Genomic DNA, 21,860 nt, shown 5'->3' with positions numbered 1-21,860 from the left:
GTCTGGCCATGTGGTTCACATGCTGAATAACCTGTTGATTGGTGCGCCGTTTTGTTGTAAGCCTTGAGCACCTGAAGTAGGTATTGTGGCCATTTTCTTTTCTTCTCCATTGTAAGGGTTCACAACAAGTAATGCAATGTTTGATTAAATCTTTCACACTGCCCATTGCCTTCTGGATGGAACAGGGTAGTTCTGCTCTTTTCAACTCCATACAGATGGCAAAGTTGTATCCTGAGGTCCCCTTCAAAACCTTTCCCTTGATCACTGTGAATTTGATTTGGTACTCCATAGATGTAAAACCACTTCTCTGTCAGCACACAAGCCACTGTGCTTGCACGCTGATCTGGTGTTGGATATGCCCGGGAAAATTTAGAAAACAAATCTGTAACCACCAGTACATTTTCTTGTCCATCAATGGCCTTCTCCAAGATGGTGAAATCAATGGTAATGACTTCTAAAGGTTGAGAAGCCACCAGACCCGGCTGAAGGTACATACTTCTGGTTGTACCTCTTTTGCCAGTGTGCAGCGATGACATTCCCGACAATATTGTTCAATGTCATCCACAATGAAAGGCCAAAAACACCTCTGCCTCACAAGACTTTAGGTACGTTTGAAACCTTGATGTCATCATTGAGGCTTTTAACGACCTCTGACTGTAAGTCCTGGGGCAACAACAGCTGAAAAAGAACTGTAGATAGCTGAGGGGGTTATTGTCTGTAAACACCACAAATGTATTGCTGGTATAGCTGGTACTCTTGAAAGGTCTTGGGATAACACAGCTCCGAGTCCAGCATAACTGGCATCAATTTCAAGAACAAAGGGTTTGGTGAAAATAGCATGTCCAAGAACTGCTGCATTAAAAAGCATCTTCTTGAGTGTTTGGAATGCGTGTTCACACTCATCGCTCCAGCTGTCACCAATGACACTTTTGAGAAGAAGAGGAGAAAATAACAGTGTTGTCTAGGCACAGTCGTTAAGACTGAAAACTCTGGTCTCCAAAAATCCGCTCCATCCACCTTTGGAAGGTACTGGGGCATTACATGGACCAAATGGCACACTAAGGGAATCTCATGCTCCACCAAGATAGTACATCCCAGGTCCTACCCTGACATTTACAAAGGTGAATCTACACAATTGCAAAGAGATTGCCATGCACTATCTTTGACTACACACATAAGCAAAAGTATAGGTGAACACGTGCAACTCAGCCCTTCCCTCCATCTTCTGCCTCATTGTGCTCTCAGTTTGAGACAGGAACTGATTTGTTTAAAATACCTACAAAGCATCAAAATAGTTGGCCCCCATGCTTCCTACCAGCCTGACCTCATGACCAAAGCCGTCAATTGGAAAGCACCTACTGCCCAATTCACTCCATTTCCTCTTCCCATGTTTCCTTGTCCTACCACTCACAAGTAGCTCATTTATCAATGTTTTGGTAATCTGCCATCCTGCCACTTAAAGAGTTGAAGCAGATATAATTAACCCTGCGTATGCTGTATTGTGCTCTTTGTCTCTGGTGTCCCATGCCTTTCTTTTCTTGTGGATCTTTACAACGAGGATCCTGTGGATCGTACAGTTGGGGGTGTTTCTCCACCTCTTCAATTAAGCTGCCGTTGTTCATCGTTGCAAACTCAAAGTGTAGACTTGAAAGTGTCAGGTTTCAAAATAAAACAAAATCACGTGATTTGGATCATCCTTGTTTGACATATGGAGAAAGAGTTGTTAAACATAAATGTACAGCCTACTGATTTGATTAAAGCAAGACAATGTTGGCAGTATTGAAGGCAAAATAGGTTACAGAATATTTCGTTCAGTATGATAAGTGCAATATTTAAAAAAAATTTTTACATTTATATCTGCATTGATGTCAAACTTAAAGACTTTCAAACACCAACATGGCATTTATTAATATGTATCCGTGTCGAAATGACATATGAACATCTGTTCCTATTCTATTTCGCCTGCACGCGTTTTTGGTGTGTCTCAGTCAGACGCACGTGAGTTGTGCGTGTCGCACAGGCAGTGTTGTAAGCTTTAACAAGTTAACATAGGAGCCGAAATAAAAACAGACATCCTCGGGCAACGAATCCAGTGTGTAGCCGGCCTTACTGCCACTTTTGCAGTTTATCTTTAAAGAAAAGCTTTGTTTCTTCATTCAGAATCATCACTTCTAGTCTGGACGGACATCATTTTGTTGACTTATTTCTGATTGTTGTGAATGAGATCTACTGTGTATATGTTTTTAGTTTGCTGTAGCAGTGAAATATAATTTCTTGAGGGCAATTAACTACTTAATGGAAAGTTCACGTGCGTGAAAGAACACACACACACACATGGACGCACACACGCACGCACGCACCCACTCTGAGGTAGAACAGAGCTAATTATAGCAGGTTTTAATTGCTTTCCGGCTTTAGAAGTTTCACTGGCAATCTCCCTCTGAAAAAGGATGAGTTTGGGAGAGAGTCAAAGAGCCTCAATGATGCCTAAGTTTGAAACTGAAATTGTGATTGTGACAAATTTGACCCCTCAGTTGTCAACACTGCATTGAAATAGATGTTGTGGTGAGAACAAGTATGTTTCAAATGCACTTGACAAACATTATTCCTGTCAAGTGATGAAATTACATCTGAATGTCCAAGAAAATAGCTGAAGTGGAAATTGCTGCCCGGTGGATCAAATGGGTATGCCTTGTACAAATCCAATTGTATTTGACCCCTCTGCTGTTGTAATAGGTAAGCTGTCATTCAAATGTGTGCTATTCTGTCATTGCTTTACATTTTTGGCAGTAGACTCTCCCTCGGTTGGTTTTTGGCAGCTCTCATGGGATGACTGACCACAGATTTGAATTACAAAGTAAGATCGTACAGTTTGGTATTTTCTAATACCAAGAAAAACAACATACAAAATGTTGGTTTGACACCACAACCCATGTGAGTGAATAAAATGTACAAGTCACCCAAATATAATTCAAGAATAATTTGTTTGTCCGTGGCCCCTAAAACACCACGTAGAAATGTTTTCCGATTTTTCTGATTAACAAAAAACTGCTCTTCACAACAAATGATTAAGGATTGGGCAGGTTGAGCCACACACTCTACTTGTTTAAGGTTTGGATAATGTCATGGTTTGGGCTCAAATTACGACTTTGTTAAAGTTAGAGGACCTTTTACCCTTATAGACAGTTACAATAACAAACAGTTGGGGAATGAACAGGACAGTTTATATGCTGTCACTTTGACCAATTTATTAGAATAACTTGGATTAATTGCTGCAAACAGTTTCGAGTGTAGGTACAGTACTCGAACAGAGCCGTTTCTTTCTTAATGCTGTAAAGCAATCCAACAGATTTCCAATGTGATTTACCTAGGAGTGAAGATCAATAACATAGCGGAGAGGCCCCAATGTTAAAAACTTAACTTGGAATTTTCTTGCACATTTTTATAAGGGTGCAGAACTAAAATACTGCAATGCATGAACCCTCCAAGACAAACCTATCTACAGGCACACAAACCCCTTGTCTAACTGTCCCCTCGCTAAATACCATTTCATAAAGAATTGCTTGGCCTGTGGTATGGCTGCTTGTAGAATTCCTCAAAACCAAATTGTATCTCAAAATGAATTACAGAAGGACCCCAAACCACTTCATATGCAACTCCACTGTATAGTACCACTAACTTACTGACTTACCTGACAGAGAACGTTGCAGATTCAGAATGTAATCAACTAATTGTGATATTTTGTAATCAAAATATCGTAATAAAAATGTGGAGTAATTAGACATAAGCCTGATGAACTCATGGCAGTGCGCTACTCACCCGGCCCACTATGAGAGCTAATCAGCACATATCTGCATTAATCAACCACCAGAACTGGACTGTGTGTGTGTGTGTGTGTGTGTGTGTGTGTGTGTGTGTGTGTGTGTGTGCGTGCGTGTGTGATCGTTAACAAATTTAACATTTCAGCAAAGGTCTTAATTTCCATACAGGTTTAGTAGCTTGGCAGTTAACGGTGAAGTAGGGGATTAGATATGCGGGGGTATTTTGGAGACAGTAATGTTATTAGTTAGCAGCATACTTAATTAACCCAGGGTGAGCCTGATGAAAAGTGCTGTGTCTGCCCAGTTTAGCTGTGAGATTTTCTCACATTGCATGGTGCTGTGAAGGAATAATCTCAGAAATTACTTTATATTCTGCCTCTTTTTAGAAGTGGTGAATGTAGGCTACATCTCACAGCAACTTAATAATATACAGTGTCTGGCTTTTGTTTAATGTTTAGTGTTGGCAAATGGCCTTTTGTTGAGGATCAGCGCTGCGCCTTTTTTTCGTCAACCTTATTCCACACTCAACAGTCGCGATGTTCCTTTCAGCTATCCGCCCATGCTCCAGGAAGGTGAAGAAAAGTCAGTTTGGCATATCCAGCAATCATGTAGCTAACATTGGAAGCAGGAAAAGACTCAAAGGCACAAACACCCTCCTTCCCCCACGCTCTGTCTGCCACTTTTGTTGTCTGTAGCTGGTTGTGCTTTGCATGTGTGGGATATTGAAATGTCTATTGTTTATTCAAAGTTAAAGTACTGCTACATTTTTGTGGGTCTGAGTTGTATTTCACATTGAAGCTGCCAAAGCTCCGCTGCTTTCTTCGACCCGCTCTGTCTATGGTCCTGCGCTGTGTGCAGTGTGAGAGGGGGAGTGGCCAGCAGGTAGAGCGGAAAAAGCCATTGTGTGCTTCTTTTACCGATATGCTGTATATTTAATGACATCTTTTGCATTGCACAGCTAAACAACGTCAAACTGGCACTGCACTTACTGGTGCCCGTAGCAAGACACCTGTCAAGATTGAAATAAATTGGACTAACAGTTTGAGAAATATGTGCACAACACACAGAAAGACAGATAGACAGATGTCCCTGCAATGTATAGATAGATGAGAGAAAAAAATGAAAGGTGAGAGGGGGAGCAATGGTCTGAGTGGAGATGAGGCAACATACAGTGGGGAGGGACTGAGACTCAAAAAAAGACACAGAAACAACAACACAGAAGAAGTAACACAGAGTGAACACCCATTTTGATTGGGTTCAAGAGTACTGAATCAGATGTAAAAACTAAGTTTGACAATAATTACATATAGCTGATGTGATAACTGTGACAAATCTGTGGTATTTATTATGTCAATGTAGATGCCAATCTGACAGTCATCCTGACATGGCATTGCACTTTACTACATTATTCAGCACCAAACTGACAAGGGCAGAATCTTCTTCTTGTAACTCCAGAACAGAGGGAATTCATTATTGAACAGGAACTTCTGACTCTGCATTCTGCATTCATTGTGAAACGACAATTCTAGCAGTGAAAGCTTGAAGTCATTGCTTTTATACAGTTTTTTTTACTCAAAGGGCTTTACAGCTCACAAATCAACCATGGCTGCTGCTAATGTCTAAATAACGACAGATTTGTAATGTTTTGCTGCAGGACAAAACAAATAGTCCGGTGTAGTACAGTATCTGTATCTTGTCTAAAATGTAGTCCCTCTTGATACATATTCCTAATGAGGCATTGACTTTGTAATTCAACAAGCTGGTTTTCCGCACACTTGTTTATATTTTATTTTTTATACATCAATGTCCATTACATTCAATCCATTGCCAAATGAGTTGATCCAGCTCACCCAAACACTCTCTGTATTTCTCAGTATGGCAATGTTTACAGAATGGTTTAGTCCGACAGCCTTTGCGTGCAGTTACTTCTTTCTGAAGAGTCCATCATGTTTTTTTTAATCCTCCGTGTCCTCCTTGGCTACAAGCAATTACGGGGAGGAGTGGTGGAGGCGGTGCGCGTGTGGATGCAACGACAGTGTTCTTGTCAACGAGTGTCGAAATGAGCTTAAATTAACCATGCTGCATTGGAGACAAATTATAACTGGCTAAAACCTGCATGCTGTCATGGTTTTATCCCCCTCATTACATGTCATTTAGCTGATACTTTTATCCAAAGCTACTTACCATTGCTATATAGCATGTCATAGTATGTCAGAGGTCGTGTGACTCTGGAGCAACTAGGGGTTAAGTGTTTGCTCAGGGACACATTGGGTGATGTATCACAGTGGGAATTTAACCCGGGTCTCGCACACCAAAGGCATGAGTCATATCCACTGCGCCATCACTACCCCGCCCTCGTTTTCCTTTACCCAGTTCCACGTCCTCGGAGTCTCTGTATTTTTATTCTAACTACCAATTGGTATCCTGAAGACTTCTCATGCAAAATTGCCCTTTCCCAAACTGCCCTTTCCCTAACTTGCCCTTCACTACGGAGTGTCACTTAATATAACCCTCACAGCTGTAGAAGGAATTTCACATTAAGGCAGAGGGTATTCCAGCATCTAAACTGGGGGATGCACTCTGGGATGGAAAATGATGTGCTAAACCTCCATGGGAACATGCAAACATAGGCAGAGTCAAGCGGGTGAGTGTAGAGGGTCTGGAATGAGATTCATCATCTGCCACATTGCCTCTGTTACATATTCCGTTGCTTGTTATCAGCCTGATCTGTCTGCCTCCTGGTGCTGTGTATTTCCTCCTGACTGCGGGGCTCAATTTCATACTATAAAACTGCCATTGACTACACCTATCTTGTGTCCTTGGTTAAATAAACACACTCATTATGTGCATATAGGCCCTGGAGAAACTACCAAGACCTTAAAATCTTCTACCCTCACTGTTAAAACAGTTAAGTGTTTGTAGTGTGTGATGCAGCAGCCTGTGTGCCGTTAAGAGGAATGCTGAAAGAGCAGCCAGATTGTTTTTGAAAGAAATTCTGTACTTGTACTGTTATGTTAAGGGACTTACCATCTCAAATAGAAAACACTGTTCATAAACTGCTTCAAACTGCTCTATTGTGGTCCAGCCTCTACTTCTGTGATGAACGTGCGTCACTTTGTAACACGTTATAATGCTCGCCTAGATGCTTGAACATATATGTTTAGGGAATGCAATCAGTCTCTACTAGAACACAATTAAAAATGGAAGTGTGATTTGTTTTTTTGTGATGAGGTTATAATTCATGTTAAAAATTCACTATGTGAAAAAAACATGAGTGGTCATATCCAGAAAAAATTTCTGAATTGAGACAGGAATACATGTTTATCAACGAAAATAAGTAAGGTCATTGATTTTCAGGTAGAAAAAATGTACGTGTACCATTTTTCTTCTTGTACAAATTTGAAGTGGGTCAATTTGACCCGAATACCATGCAAGGGTTAAGGTGCAGCATAAATAAAGGAGGTGTTGCTTGAAAAATAGTATTAACTCAAAGACAGTCTGCTTACTAGCCTTGGTTTTGGGCTTTGAGCTGCACCCTGGAATCAAATAATATGCTCTTGTTGAGAGGGAGAGAAAGTGTACCTCCTCAAACCTAGTAATTATATTATATAATTATTTTTGTACATTTGTTCTGTTTCCTGTTTTCTATTGTATTCCGTGTGTCCTTTCTGTCTTGTGTTTGTCCCATAAGTATCTGTATGTTCTGTTTCCTTTTTTAATTAGATTTTGATAGTGTGTTTTTCCGTCTAGTCTTGTCTGGTTTTACTACATGTCTTCAGCTCTCCCGCCTCTGTGATTGTCGTCCCCGCCCTGATGTGTTTCACCTGTATCACCTGCTCCTTGTTTGCTCGTTACCTCTTGTATTTAACCTCTGTGTTGCCTTTGTCTCTTGTCAGATCCTTTTGTGTGTTTGTTTGTTTGGTTGCCTGTTCCTGTCGGTGTGCTCAGCATTTCGACGCTTCCCTGCGAGACTTATTTCCCCGTGAGTTCTTCCCATGGCTATCTTCCAGTTTTTGGTGTTTCCTTTTCTCTTTTGGATTTTTGACTTTGTGTTTTCCTTGAGTCCTTGGTTTTTGCTTTTTGGATAGCTTAGTTTGGACTCTTTTTGTTAATAAATGAGCCATGAATTATGAACTCTCTCCTGCCTGTCTGCCTCATCTCTGCATTTGGGTCCACAATTCCCTGACCTGTGACATGATGCCTAAATAGGCAGAAGGGTTGACTTTTTAATTAGATGATGGCTGCGTATGCCACCAGTAGTCATATCTTATTTATCAATGTTAAAGATGGACCAGGTCAGCACTTTATTTGAAGGGCCATAAACATGATAAAGTAAGGAAGAAGTAATGTTTAGTTAAACATTATTACAACACTACAATTAATTAGTTTTAGCCTCTCACTTTAACCACAGATTTACCCAAGAAGGAGTCGTGACAACAATAAATCAGAAATCATGATGATTGCAATACCTTCATTAATTCATAAATTACCATTCATGAACTAATTCTTGCAATAAGTCATGCATGAGATGCTATTAGTCCTTGTACATTAATAATAGTTCATGGAGTACCACATGAAGGAATTAATGCATGGTCATGCATGACTTTATGATCATTCATGTATTCTTATTAGTTGATGTTCTATTGAAAAAGTAAAACTGCTATTAGACATACTGTACTTACAACATTAATGGTAGGTAGGTATGTGCACTGAATCTCAACGTTATATATTGTGCACTCAGGCTACTATGATAAAATACCCAGCAAGTAACATAAGGTGTGTGTGTGTGTCGTTGTTGTTTACATTCGTGGGGTCCAAAAAGCGTAAATACAGTATACTTGTGGGGTCTGGATAGATGCACTGTGTGTGTGTGTGTGTGTGTGTGTGTGTGTGTGTGTGTGTGTGTGGGGTTTGTGTTCTTATATCCTGGGGGTCCTGCCTGACATATGACTCCCCCATGGGGACCGGTTTTTTCCCGTGGGGACCGAAACCCGGTCCCCAGAGGCACAAGCATTGGATCAATAGAAAACAGCCTGCTGATAGCCCTGGTGCAATTTTCTTGAAAAAAAAAAAATGGTCCCCATCGTCAGATTTTCACACAAAGTGGTGGGCCCTAGTGGTCAGAGGGGATTACAGTGTGTGAAACTGCACTGGTGGGGTCTTTCACCTGACAAAGTGTATAGTGTGTATATCTATAAAGACTCATATTTTTGTGAATATCTTTGGTCTATTCACTTAATGTGATCACTTTAATGTTAAATTTGTTGTTACCAAAATACCATTAATCATCAAACGTCCTTTGAAAAGGTTTTATTCTTTGAAAAAACAACTATAACATATCAATTAATAATTATATTATGAAAATTATTTTTAATATGATACTATTTATTTTGTTTGTGTACACATGTGTGTATATATATATATACAGATATACATATGTATTTAGGCTTTATTCTTTGAAAAAACACTAAGCTATCAATTCATAATTTAAGTATAAACAATTATTCTAATATGGGTACTATTATGTATTTTTACTTACACATATGTGTACATACACATATACATGTGTTTATATGTTTTATTTTTACTAACGTAGTTATTTTTCTCTATAATTGATACATTACCAGGAAATGCAAAGAGAGCAAAATCAAAAAACATTTTAACATAGTAGATACTTGGACACTGGTTAAGTGTACGGGTATAAATAATTAAAATGAACCAATGTTTCATTTGGTGCCAGGTCCATGTGCACATTTAAAATCATTCCACAGCTAAAGATGATGGAAGAGATCAGGCCTACGTGTGTGGACGTCTGGTTGAGCCATGCCAAACCTGATCGGTGTTACCCGGAGCAGAATGTGTGTTAACACCTTAACCCTGCAACCTAGCATGGTCCATACAGAGGGTCACATTTTATTATATCTCAACTTAAATCATTTACAATAAGGTTATCTTAAGTAAGTCTTGTTCCTTTTTTTTGTAATAACACTTTATTTTAAGTTTTTTAATCGTATTTAGGATCCTTATTCCATAGACGCAGCGCTTTAAATAACATGTTTTATGTTGCACTCTCAAGATCTCATCTGAGCAGATTCCTGTCTTTCACTCATCTCTGAAATGTAGTTTGAACTTTTACAGCCAATTTATTAAATAGTGAGATTTTTATTTGAGCTTGGAGCATAAATATAGTTAATGATACGGCCATCAAACTGAAAGTTCAGTTACAACAATTATCTCCAGTTTACTCCATTATAAAGTATGGATCAGATCAGACTGTCACGGAGAGGGAACCAACCAAACTCTGATACATGACGTTTCAGGGCCCTTCCCAGCAGTGGGGCCCTTTCCCAGCAGTGTGGCCCTTTCACAAGCAGTGTGGCCCCCGCATGTGTTTGTCCCAATGCCACAGCCTATGGCAGGGTAAGGAGGGACTGCAGACTACGGCTGCAACTACTCCTAACTAGTTAGAATGGGTTAAATGCTAGCATATATTCCTTGTATCTGTACATGTACGCAATATTATTAATGATATGTTATATTTTGTATACATAATAACACAACATAATATACTATTTTCATGCTTAATATCTTAAGCCAATATTTCAATCCAACCCTAAAGCGTGAACAACAGAACCATAAACCAGCATATATTCTTACTAGTCCAACGTTAAGAGGCCCAACTCACAGACTGTCAGCAGATAATATAACGACAACATAAAAAATAGTCAGAATATACCTTGCTTGGTCACTCTCTCCGTTTGTCTTCTTAGCTTTCTCGTGTCTTCTCTTCTGTCTCCCAGTCTCTGCCATGACGTCTGAGAGGCTTCTGAACCCGTTCTGATGCTTGCATGCATGGCTCTGGTTCTGGCATAACATGAGTGTTTCTTTCTCTGCACCAGCATTTATTTCCCCCAATGCCCTGGCCCTAACAACCTCTCCTCCGACCGGGATTGTGCTAGAGGAAACCACCAACTTCCCCCCGGTGCTTCACAACCTCTCAATCCTGGCAGCATGGCTAACTGAGCTAACTCTGATGGTAGCTAGAGTTTACCAGTTTACTTTATCAACAAGAAAACTTTCTGTCCCCCAGAAACTCTGTAATCTAGAGCCAGGAAAGAAACTGGAGGCTAATAATACCCAGTACTGACTGATTGATCTCACTGAAAAAACATAACTGGGGCTGGCTAAGTTAACAGGCTCTCTTAGCCTATACAAATTCTGCAGGTTGCAGTGCTCTGTTAGCCTATAACAATGAGTCTGCAGGTTGCAGTGCTCTGTTAGCCTATACAAAGTAAGTTTGCATAGCAGTGCTCTGTTAGCCTATACAAAGGGATATGCAGTTACTGCTCTGTTAGCCTATACAAAGTGAGTCTGCATGAGCAGTGCTCTGTTACCTATACAAAGGGATTCGCAGTTAGCAGTGCTCTGTAGCCTATACAGGATCTGCATTAGCAGTGCCTGTTAGCTATACAAAGGATTCTGCAGTTAGCAGTTGCTCGTTAGCCTCTACAAAGTGAGTCGCAGTTAGCAGTGCTCTGTTAGGCTATACAAAGGGTTCTGCAGTTAGCAGTGCTCTGTTAGCCTTACAAATGATCTGGCAGTTAGCAGTGCTCTGTTAGGCTACAAAGGATTCTGCAGTTAGCAGTGCTCTGTTAGCCTATACAAAGTGAGTCTGCAGTTAGCGTGCCTGTTAGCTATACAAGGGATTCTGCGTTAGCATTGCTCTTGTTAGCCTCTACAAAGGAGTCTGCAGTTAGCAGTGCTCTGTTAGGGCGATACAAAGTGAGGCTGTCAGTTAGCAGTGCTCTGTTAGCCTCTACAAAGTGATTCTGCAGTTAGCGTGCTCTGTTAGGCTATACAAAGTGAGGCTGCAGTTACGCATGCCTCTGTTAACCTATACAAAGTGAGTCTGCAGTTAACTAGTGCCTGTTAGCCTATAACAAAGTGAGGCTGCAGTTAGCAGTGCTCTGTTAGCCCTATACAAGTGAGGCTGCCGTTAGCAGTGCTCTGTTTCCTATACAAAGTGAGGCAGCAGTTAGCAGTGCTCTGTTAGCCTATACAAAGTGAGTCTGCAGTTAGCGTGTTCTCTTAGCCTATGCAAACATGAGGATTACAAGTTAGTCATTACTATCACCTGGTGACGGAGAAATAGGGAGATCTTAGGGGGTCTAATGTTCTGAGAAAGAGGGCGTTGCTGTGGTGGATGCGCCCAGTAAATTATGTTGTGTACTCATAAAAAGAAAGGGAGGGGAGATAACTGCTCCAACTACAACGACCAGATCATTTGCTGAGGACTGTGTGTTCCACCACCTATGAGTGGGGCAGTAAACTCTTGCGTTGCCTGGAGTACCAACGGAGCCTTGCCGCGTGTAGCTATTGTGAGAGCCGAACTGCTGACGGTGGATATAGAATCTGCGACTCAGTTATTGTTGTTCATTCCTCTTTCCTCGCTCCTGACGCTGAGTGGTGTAGTGTTAGTCAGATCCTCGTGGGTGTAAACCTCTGTGATGGGACATGCGCAGACGCATGATAAACACGGGACACTCCTGGCCACAGTTCACATCCTGATACACTAGTTGGCTACATATCATGGTAGCTATACGTCAGTAAGACAGTGCTACATCTACACGTGCTTGCTCATCTAGGCAGCATGCAAGATCATATCCTCTTACAGACAGCATCGTAGCTGCAATCAAGTTTATAGTGTTACACCGGAGCATCTGTCTATCATTATTATTTGCCTGGCACAGATGTAAATTGTCTACTCGGATCATGATCAGTAAGCATCAGAGACCTCGGCATGTCTAGATTAAACTTTGCATACCGTCATAACATGTCAGCTAGTGTTGCATTACAGCATGCGACCGTCAACTAAGGCAAGCTCGCTTGAATAGGTCCCGTAACAACAGGCGCACTGCTCACTGCGCGACCGCAGCTACCTCACTTTTGTATCCGGCTAACAGAGTTAGCTCACCGGCTGGCCCTGATGCACTCCCAGTGTGGGCACCCAAACCCACAACACCCCGACTGTGTGGCTCTAAGTGGGGAACACCCGCAATCACCGGAAATCTGTATAATCGGTGACACGAGGACAAGTAGTGTGTGGATAGGAGAACATGGGGATGCAGCAGTGTGTGTTACAACGGTACATGTAGCAACAAGCAACTCAATGAACGAGCTCATTATGTCAGGTCTTCTAGAGGTAACAGATATTGAAGAATCGACTCACATTGACTGGAATAAAACGGGTGAGAAAAGATAATAAACAGTAAGAAGAGATGGATGTAAATTTGAAGTAATTACACGTGTGGGAAGTGCAGTATTCTATAGCGAGCAGGTACTAATGGGTGACAGACTGCACAAATTCTACATTAATATTTGACAAGAATAATAGGCCTGATAATCCGACATGAAACAAATATGGCCTCCATGCTGCAAGATATGATGCCTGCACTTATCGTAATATAGAGCTAAACGTATGTCTCTAATGGATAGGTGAGCACACAGAACATACCTAGGTGTGCAGTAGAGCACTAACCAATATCTAGTCCTATTAACCCACTAGCTAGACATCCCTTTGGTATACAGATACCACATTACTTTTGCTTAACAGTTAGGAAAGCCACACAATAAAACAAACTAACGATTGAGGCAGAGATTAGAGACTAGTGTTTTGTGATGTAAAATTACAGTTTTTGTCAAAAGAGTCTATTGGCTTTGAAGAAAGCAGAGATAACGGTGTCAGTTCCTCATTGTAAACGGTTGTCTGGCATCAAGGAAAAGTGCTGAGCATATTTTAAGTATAGTGGAAATACATAGCTGATTTTAAAATCTGCTCTGTGTCATTTATTTTAATTTATTTATTTATTTGATTAGGACAATGCACATTAATGAACATTTCTGTCATGGCAGCGAGATGAACGGCTTCCGTTCGTGTCACCAGCTATCAGTTTATTAGTTTTGTTTGAGGCTTTTGGGTATAAGGTAATGAATAGTTACTATGGTTTAAAGCTTTAATTGATAAGAAAACAGGGCCTGAATGCAACACCGCTCAATTCAAAATTTCTAAATGTAAACTCTGGCAAAACCATTAACTCTAAAATTAAGGATATTTAAAGTGTATACAACTATTTTTCTTTTTGGATACAATTATAATTTAGTGAAACACAATTTAGCAATACCATAAAATAGATTGCTACCCAGCCCACAGTGAATCAAAGAGGTAAGGGAGGAATACACCTTTCCTGACTGCCCCGGTCCCCAGCGTACCCTGGGCCTGCTCCCTCTGTCCCAGTCACCGGGATTCAGCTGCCGACCCTTAGAACACATGTTCCTGACTCCCCGGTCCCCACCTCACCTATGCCCATCCCCCACCCACACGGTGGCTGAGTGGCTGAGTGGGCGGCTCCACCGCACGTGCAGTTAGTAGGAACGAGCAGAGCACACGCTGGCAGCAGCACAGACAGACGGAGCTACAGACACTAATGGACGAAAGAAATGATGGAAACTACGTTTGGTAAGTAATGTAACACTGTTTTAGTCATTCATTAGATCTAAGCACTGTGGTTAACGTGTTTGCAGTCTATCTTTTGCAGCTCATTTAAATTAGCTAGCATGGTTTGCCAGTGCAACAATAGCTAGTTGCTTCTCACGGGCTAGTGTTACAGTGTTAGCATAGCAAATTTTAAACTTTTAAGCTAGTATTTTATCATGTTTTTGGTTTTGTAATGCTTTTTGCTGCTGTTACTTGGCTGGTCTCAACTTTTATAAGTTACACTATATAGATGTAGACACCGAGGGTTCAGACTAGGGTTAATATTTGATGCTGTGGTAATACGACTGGGCTAGGTAGACAGACTCAGTGCAACATGTGTCTGAATGTAACAAACAGTCAAATGTGAAGTGGTGGAAACAGACTTATTAGACTTCTACAGGCTGCTTTGTGTTAAGTTTCAGTCTGGTTGCTGATATTTTAAATCTGAGGAGGCATTGCCTCTGTAAAGATCTCTGCTTTCATCATTCATCAACATCTGCAGTGCTGTCTGTTTTGTACATGGTCACATTTAACCTGGTTAGTTAACTGCAGGTAAACAGACTCATAAGAGTCCATAAACGTCATTCAAGCCTAATTTATCATCTCTATTACCATCTCTTAAGAAAGGGAGAGTTTTTTCTGTATAGGTTTAAGCATGGACATTTTGTAATCTCCACAAGCTGCAAACATAACCTTGTTATTTGTTACTCAATGAAATTTAACTGTAGAGCGGCTACTGGGCACCCTTCAAATTAGACATATGAAATGATGTAAAGAACAATGGGATGCAGACGTTACATGAACTGTTTGTGTTTGACCTCTTGCAGGTAGAGTGCAGCCTATGTCAGGCTGAAGGAACGCTTCCAACGCCTGAGGGGCATCATAATGCCTCTTTACCTGGGAACATGGAGTACCTACAACACCAACGCCAGGTAATAAGGTGGAATTTTAAATGTGATACAATAGTGTAATATAATATTCATACAAACATTAAAATTCACCTGTCTATTCAATGTTTTAGTTTTTAATAAAGAAAATGGGGTGTAGGAGGGTAGGGCCCTGGCTCTTTAGATCTTTAGCTCTTTGGGAAATTAGGTCAACAGTAACCCAGTAGCATGATTAAGGGGAGATAGACAACTTTTAAAAATATATGCACTATGAAGAATAGACAACAGCCAAGATTATAGGGAAAAACCCTATTTATCTGATTCACTGCTCATTTCATTGCCATAAATTTGACTTTTTTTAAACAATGTCTGTTTTGAACACGTATCTGGATTTACGTAAGGGCATTGTTCATGTTGTACAAACATATTAATTGTTTATGTGTACAGACATTGTTTATGTTGTACAGACTATTAATGCATTGTGTGTCTGTTAAGAGGCACAAAGGCTCTAAAACTTGCCCCGTTAATTTCCGTTTTAGCTCAGTTGAAGCTTGCGCACGTAGCGTAGCTACTCGTGTTGTCTGCACCGATTCAGTTTTGGGGGGGTTTCAATCAAAGTATTCGCATATTTATGGAATCACGAGTAACATATAATCTCCTTTCTCCTTAAGGGATGAACATAAAGTATTCCTGATTAAACATAATCAGCTAAACATTATTATACAAACTAAAGGATGTTAAATAGTCTGGAAAATGATACTTTTTCCCTCAATGCTCACATTTGTGATTGGCATATGGAATCCAGTCTAGTACCTAAAGGCCGTTCTCAAAGTGCCACACACACCACTAGAACACACTCTGACATGCAGCAGCTCTGCGAGAACTACAAAGATGCCAGGAACTGAAGTAAGCCCTGCTGACTGCTTCCCTACAGCATTGGGGTTCTTCTGACGGTCTAGTTTGCATTCTCAGATTAGGTGACCGTTGGTAATTGTTGTAAGTGGATAATGATTATAATAGTGTGGTGGGAGTATTTGCAGAATTTTCTTTCTCCATATCTGCTTTTCCTGGTTTTCCACAGTGGAAACCTACATTGTTTTCATTTCATAACTATTATTCTTCTTATAGAAACTCAAGATCCAACAGAGGACGCGGATCTTGATGAGCCTGGTAGTGTTGAACCTGCTTCCACAGGTAACCCCAGACTGAAGCCATGACACTGACTCACACACGCCTTGCTTGGTAAGTACCTTTGTCACAACACAACTACTAAACACTAGGTTGGAAGGTGAAAGCTCAGTTGGGAGTGTTCAGACCTCAGACTGCAGCGTTTTTGCTGCTGAGATGTTTTTGTTTAGTCTGATTGCTGTGATACGATATATTCAGAATAGAATGTTGCTACAAGGTAGAGAGCCCCAGCGGTTAAGATGAGAGAGACTGGGACTCCTGGTCTAACCATTCCTTCAGTAACACTAGATGTGCCTACTGTTGCTCCAATGTGCAGCTAATTTTGTGTAAATTATCCCTAAATAAAAACGACAGATGTGGCCCAACAGGTATTTCTACAGTAAATGCAGTGGAATATAGACCAACTCTTAATAATTTGGTCCTGTTTTAAAAAATATGTTTGTAGTTAGTTTTTATGAGTGTTATTCTCAAAGATGATAAACTATCAGTCTATACAGGGGCGAATAAATACACAGATAACTGACAAAGCAGCCAATAAGTAAATTATTGGCAGTTAACTGTCCATTTTTGCATTGATATTCTCATATATAATTTTGACAGGACCTTAAAACAGTATTTCATAAACTTAATGCACGTCTTGCTGTTCTTAGAGCTCCTCCCTCAGCCCCTCCTTCCATACACTAACCTGTAAGAGAACTAGTAAATTTCAATTATTGCCATCTGGATTATGATCCCAATCTTGTTGTATAGCTGTAATTTTAGATTTTTTTTAGAAGAATGACAGTCCCGTTTTCTTTGTAAGCCCTTGATGACATATTGATATTCAAGGCTCTAGATAGTTACATTAACATGAACTCAAGTTTGTATATGAATAAAACGGAGCACCTCATTTCAGAGATTGAGAGAAAATGGTGCTAATAGGTTAGCTCTTCTGCTAATTATAACCACGCGTGTGAGCCTTTGTTTCTAAGAAGAAGTACATAAGTAGTTCTTTAGTAGAAAATACACTTGGGTGAGTTGAAACTGAGTAGCACATTTTAAAATTGACTCAGCAGTAGTTTTTCTGTTTCCTTGACAGAACGTTATGTACTGGCGTTGTGTTACCTGACTCTGTAAGCGTGGTATCTGACCATGAGAGAACAACCAACAGTTATAACCTGGGAACTAAGGGATAAGTAAATTCAGGATTAACTTCCCACTGCTACGATGGATTTCCGTTAATTTGCTTTAGAAAGCCATATTGGAGATTGATGCAAATCCAATGAGAAAAGAATGGGGGTGAGGGGGGGGCTGTATCTGTATCACTTTTTTTTTGTAAGCAATTACAATAGGTCTGTTGAATGACTGTGACTTGTGATGTTTAATGTTTCAGACAAGTGTTTTTGAGAACTCCTGTGTCTCAATCAGTGACAGCTCGTCTCATTAGACTCGCTTAAAAACACTGGAGGACTAAAGAAGGTTTTGGATTAAAGTGACGCATCAAGACAGCTGATACGGCGGCCAGTCTGTTGAACGTTTTAGCGAATGACGATTGTGAAGCTCTATGTGTGAGTGTAGGCCAGATGCGGCGTCAGCCCCGAATGTTATTTTGAAAAGTTGACTGACAATTGTGAAACCAGACTATATATTATATATTAAATAGCCTATGTCAACCCCCAAAATCATAAGTTGCCTTATTTCATTGTGCTTTCAGTAATTGATGCTCTGTGTTGTGCACATGCTGTGGATTGTGATGCTTTTGTGTTCTTTGTATTTTTGCCATAGTTTCGGTTTTATTAAGTGTGCTGGCACACATATAATTAGAAAAATCAAAAGGAGAATACATAGTTGAAAGCAATATAGTAGGCTGAGAATATTACTGCAATATATTCCATTATGTTTTATATGTGGTTGTAATCTGTGTGTCCCTTTACTAAAGATTTTCCAGCATACATTGATTCAAAACAAGTTAAAAATACAAGCAATTCACCAGAAAGAAGAAATGAAGTGTTTGGCCTTTGGGTTGCCAGACCAGTTTAGATTAGGTCAAATGTTGTTCTATTTAACCAAGATCTACAAATGGGCAGCTAAATAATCATGCACTGCTCTTAACGAGCTGGGCACGCCAGTTCCTGTTTGGCATTGCTTCAGTTTAGATAAATTAGGGTTCTAGGTCCGGGCTAGCCCTGAACCTCCTAGAATGCCCCTGGAATCCCCCTTTACTCCGCTGTGTTGCATTTTCTTGTACCTTAAAAGTAAAAAAATAAATTCATTTTAATCCCTGTAAAGGTAGTCATGCTTGTGTTATTCGTTTCTGTTGTCAGCCACTAAGCACGACAGCTTACATTTCACACATTAGTCAGTAAATCTGACACTACAGAAATAGGTTACCGGCTGTTTTTTATTTTTTACAGGTCTTGACTTGGTGCCGAATATTCACTTTTAGGATATGTAAAAGTTAAACATTTGAATTATCAGGTTATTAATATCTTTAACACACCTTACTATGTCCCTAACTGTCTTTTTTGTCTGTTTCTATGAAACCTCAAAGAAGAGGATTTGGTCTGGCAGAGTCCAATCTGGTAAAGTACATGGGAAATCGGAGGTGTTGCCGGTAGTAAGACCTCACCAAAGCACTTACAAATAACAAGATGTCTGTCTCCTTCCACGCCGTACAGGCGGGTTTAGCGGCGACTTCTCTGTCAAAGATCCGTTAGTCATGATTGCTAAACTGTATCTGTGTGTAGATGGACTTCACAGTGGTACTTCAATATGCCCACCCTACAATAAGTGTACTAAATACTTCACTTGCAAATTCCAATTTGTATATCGTGTTACTCACTACGTGTTGCATAGAATCAGCGCGACCCTCTTGTGATTAGTCACTTTCAAGGCCCTCTCCCCCCATGACTATGAGCTCCCTAGTCCCATTTACAGCTATGGTTCAGGAAGCCCAGTTTGTGTCCACGAATACCTTTTTCTGTCCTTATATCTTATATCTAATTATATTACCTTTTAGACGTGTTTCCCTCCTGCTCATAAGCAAACTTCTTATGCATATTGTGCCTGCTCGGGTGCTTCCTGCCTTGTTTTTCACAGAGCCATTCTTTGCCTCTCCCCTTTGTTTCGTACTAATAGCTACCTTTACAACTCTCCATTGGTGAATTAGGGCATTAAGATAATATCCACGCTTGTTAATAATTGGTCTTCTTTATGCTCGCGAGCTAAGATATAATCTTGACGCTACTTCCAGTCTCACCATCCAGTTGTAAGCTTGTGCTTCCTACATCAATGCCGTTTTCAGCCCTTCTCACTCATGAGTAGTGCACCTGTGCGCTTTCTCATAGCTGAAGTGTCATAAATAGTAAAGTTTGATAGGAACTGAGCAGACAACAACACAGTTTACTTTGCCGATTCCACCAGAGTTATTGATATACAAATGGTCATTTAGCGAGGAAAGTATTCCTTACAGGGCTGACACACCATCTGGGCTCTGGACTTTGGTGCTGATGCAACCAACTAGGTGATTTTTGGACAGATTGTTTCAGAGAAGCAGAGGAAAGAGACAGTTGTCCTCAGTGGAGCAGAGACAGTAGCCGAAAGACTGGTTTGCTTGGTTCCAAAGATAAATGTAGAATAAAAAAAGTCACAACAAATGCAAAGAGTTGCATGTACCAACACACAAGAACAAGTGCCGTCTTCCAGTAAATCCTTCATGCATCTTCCCACTGAGCGGCAGGAACGGGGGGGGGACGAGTTTTAACATCACATGATCTCTTTGTAAGTGCTACTGGTGAAGTCTTAATACAGCAACACACCCGGCTTCCTGGTCCTTCACCACATTATGGGCTTTCCAAAGTTTAGCTTCGTAAAGTTCAATAGAGGCAGAACGAGTCTTGTAGGGGTAACTGGGTTATAAAAAAAGTAAATAAATGCAAATGCTGTTTGAAGATTTTGTGAAAATATGTTAAAAAACATCATACAGTAAAAGCAGCTTTGTAAAGCAGGTCTCGTGTTTGTCATTGGAGCTGATGACAACCAGTATTCAATTTAGAAGATTTGATTAGCTGTTTCAATCATACTAAGTAAACGGACAGTAAAACAAAGCATACCAGTGAAATCACTTGTTTAAAGTTTGGTGATATAGAATCTACTCTAATGTGTGGTTTCCATCTAACAGAATGCTTGTCATGTATTGTGTAGAGCCCACAGTGCTGTTGATTGTTTGCCAATACACATAACGACTGGTCCCAGGACGGACAAAAACTCAGGTCTATTCCCCAGGGGGAACAATCAGGTCTAAAATTTATTTGAGAGTGTTTGATATTTGAAGTGATTTTTGTGTTAACAAAATATAAAAAATTTAGCAGTTAAAATCATTTTCTAGACCCTCTAGAAAGGGTGGATCCCATCAGGCTGCTGCCTGTCATTGGATCCACGAGGTAATAAAAACGTGTGTGTGGTGTGTGTTGGTGTGTGTGTGTGTGTGGGGTTTGTGTTGGCTCATTTAGCCAGCAACGTTATTCTTCTTCATCTCTCTCTTCAGATGAGAAAAGCAGTGTCCAGCCAGCAGCACTTAACTGAATTGGATGTTCAGGTCTCACACACCACATAGTGCTTCTCACTATCTTTGTGGGGACTTGTCATTGACATAATGCATTCCCTAGCCCCTTACCCTAACCTAACCATCACAGCTAAATGCCTTGCCTTAACCCTTACCCTCACCATAACCTAATTCTAACCCTAATTCTAAAACCAAGTCTTCTCCTCAAACAGCCCTTTAAAGTTGGGGGGTCCCGCATTTTGGCCCACAGCTGTCCGAACCCCACAAGTATCTGTATTCCTGGTTTTTGGACCCCACAAATGCAGTTGAACAAGAACACACCACACACACACACACACACACCACACACACACACACCACACACACACAGCACGCATGCACACCACCCGACACACACACACACACACGCACATGCACATACACCACCTTCTGCTATCCTGTTATCCATCTATACAACACACTGGATGAGCTACAAATGCACACGGAACTGCTGCGTTATCATTTTCACAAAAACCTGGCAGAACACACATTACTGACGGCAGCTAGCAGCTAACCGGGCAAGCTACCCAGCGGCAAGATCAAGACAGGGTAGGTGAATTAAAACAACGTCTGTGATGAAGATGCATCTTGTTGTCACGTAAGGGCCCTGATCATGTTCTACAGACATATTAATTGCATTTTGTGTCTGTCAAGAGGCACAAAGGCACTCTAAAACTTTCCCCGATGACTGCCGTTTTAGCTCAGTGGAAGCTTGTACACGTAGCTGCGGCTACTCAGTGTTGCCTGCACTGATTCAGGTCGGGTTTTTTAGTCAGAAGTACTCGCATATCTATAGCGATCAAGATTAACATAAAAAATTGCCGGAATTCTCCTTTAAGTCAATGTGA

At 40.6% G+C, this 21,860-nt stretch overlaps 1 long non-coding RNA gene across 1 annotated transcript; it reads right to left on the bottom strand.

Annotated features, from left to right (window-relative positions):
• Positions 1-5,954: 5,954 nt before the first annotated feature.
• On the bottom strand, positions 5,955-20,184 carry LOC116705371 (uncharacterized). The gene is made up of 3 exons (XR_004335922.1): positions 20,174-20,184; positions 13,380-13,386; positions 5,955-6,165 (listed from the first exon to the last, which is right to left on the bottom strand). It is a non-coding gene; the product is annotated as an uncharacterized LOC116705371 (long non-coding RNA).
• Between the last annotated feature and the right edge of the window lie 1,676 nt (positions 20,185-21,860).

This window comes from Etheostoma spectabile, chromosome 17 (assembly GCF_008692095.1).
Source record: "Etheostoma spectabile isolate EspeVRDwgs_2016 chromosome 17, UIUC_Espe_1.0, whole genome shotgun sequence".
Lineage (NCBI taxonomy): Eukaryota > Metazoa > Chordata > Actinopteri > Perciformes > Percidae > Etheostoma > Etheostoma spectabile.
This window is presented reverse-complemented; position numbering and strand designations above follow the sequence as displayed.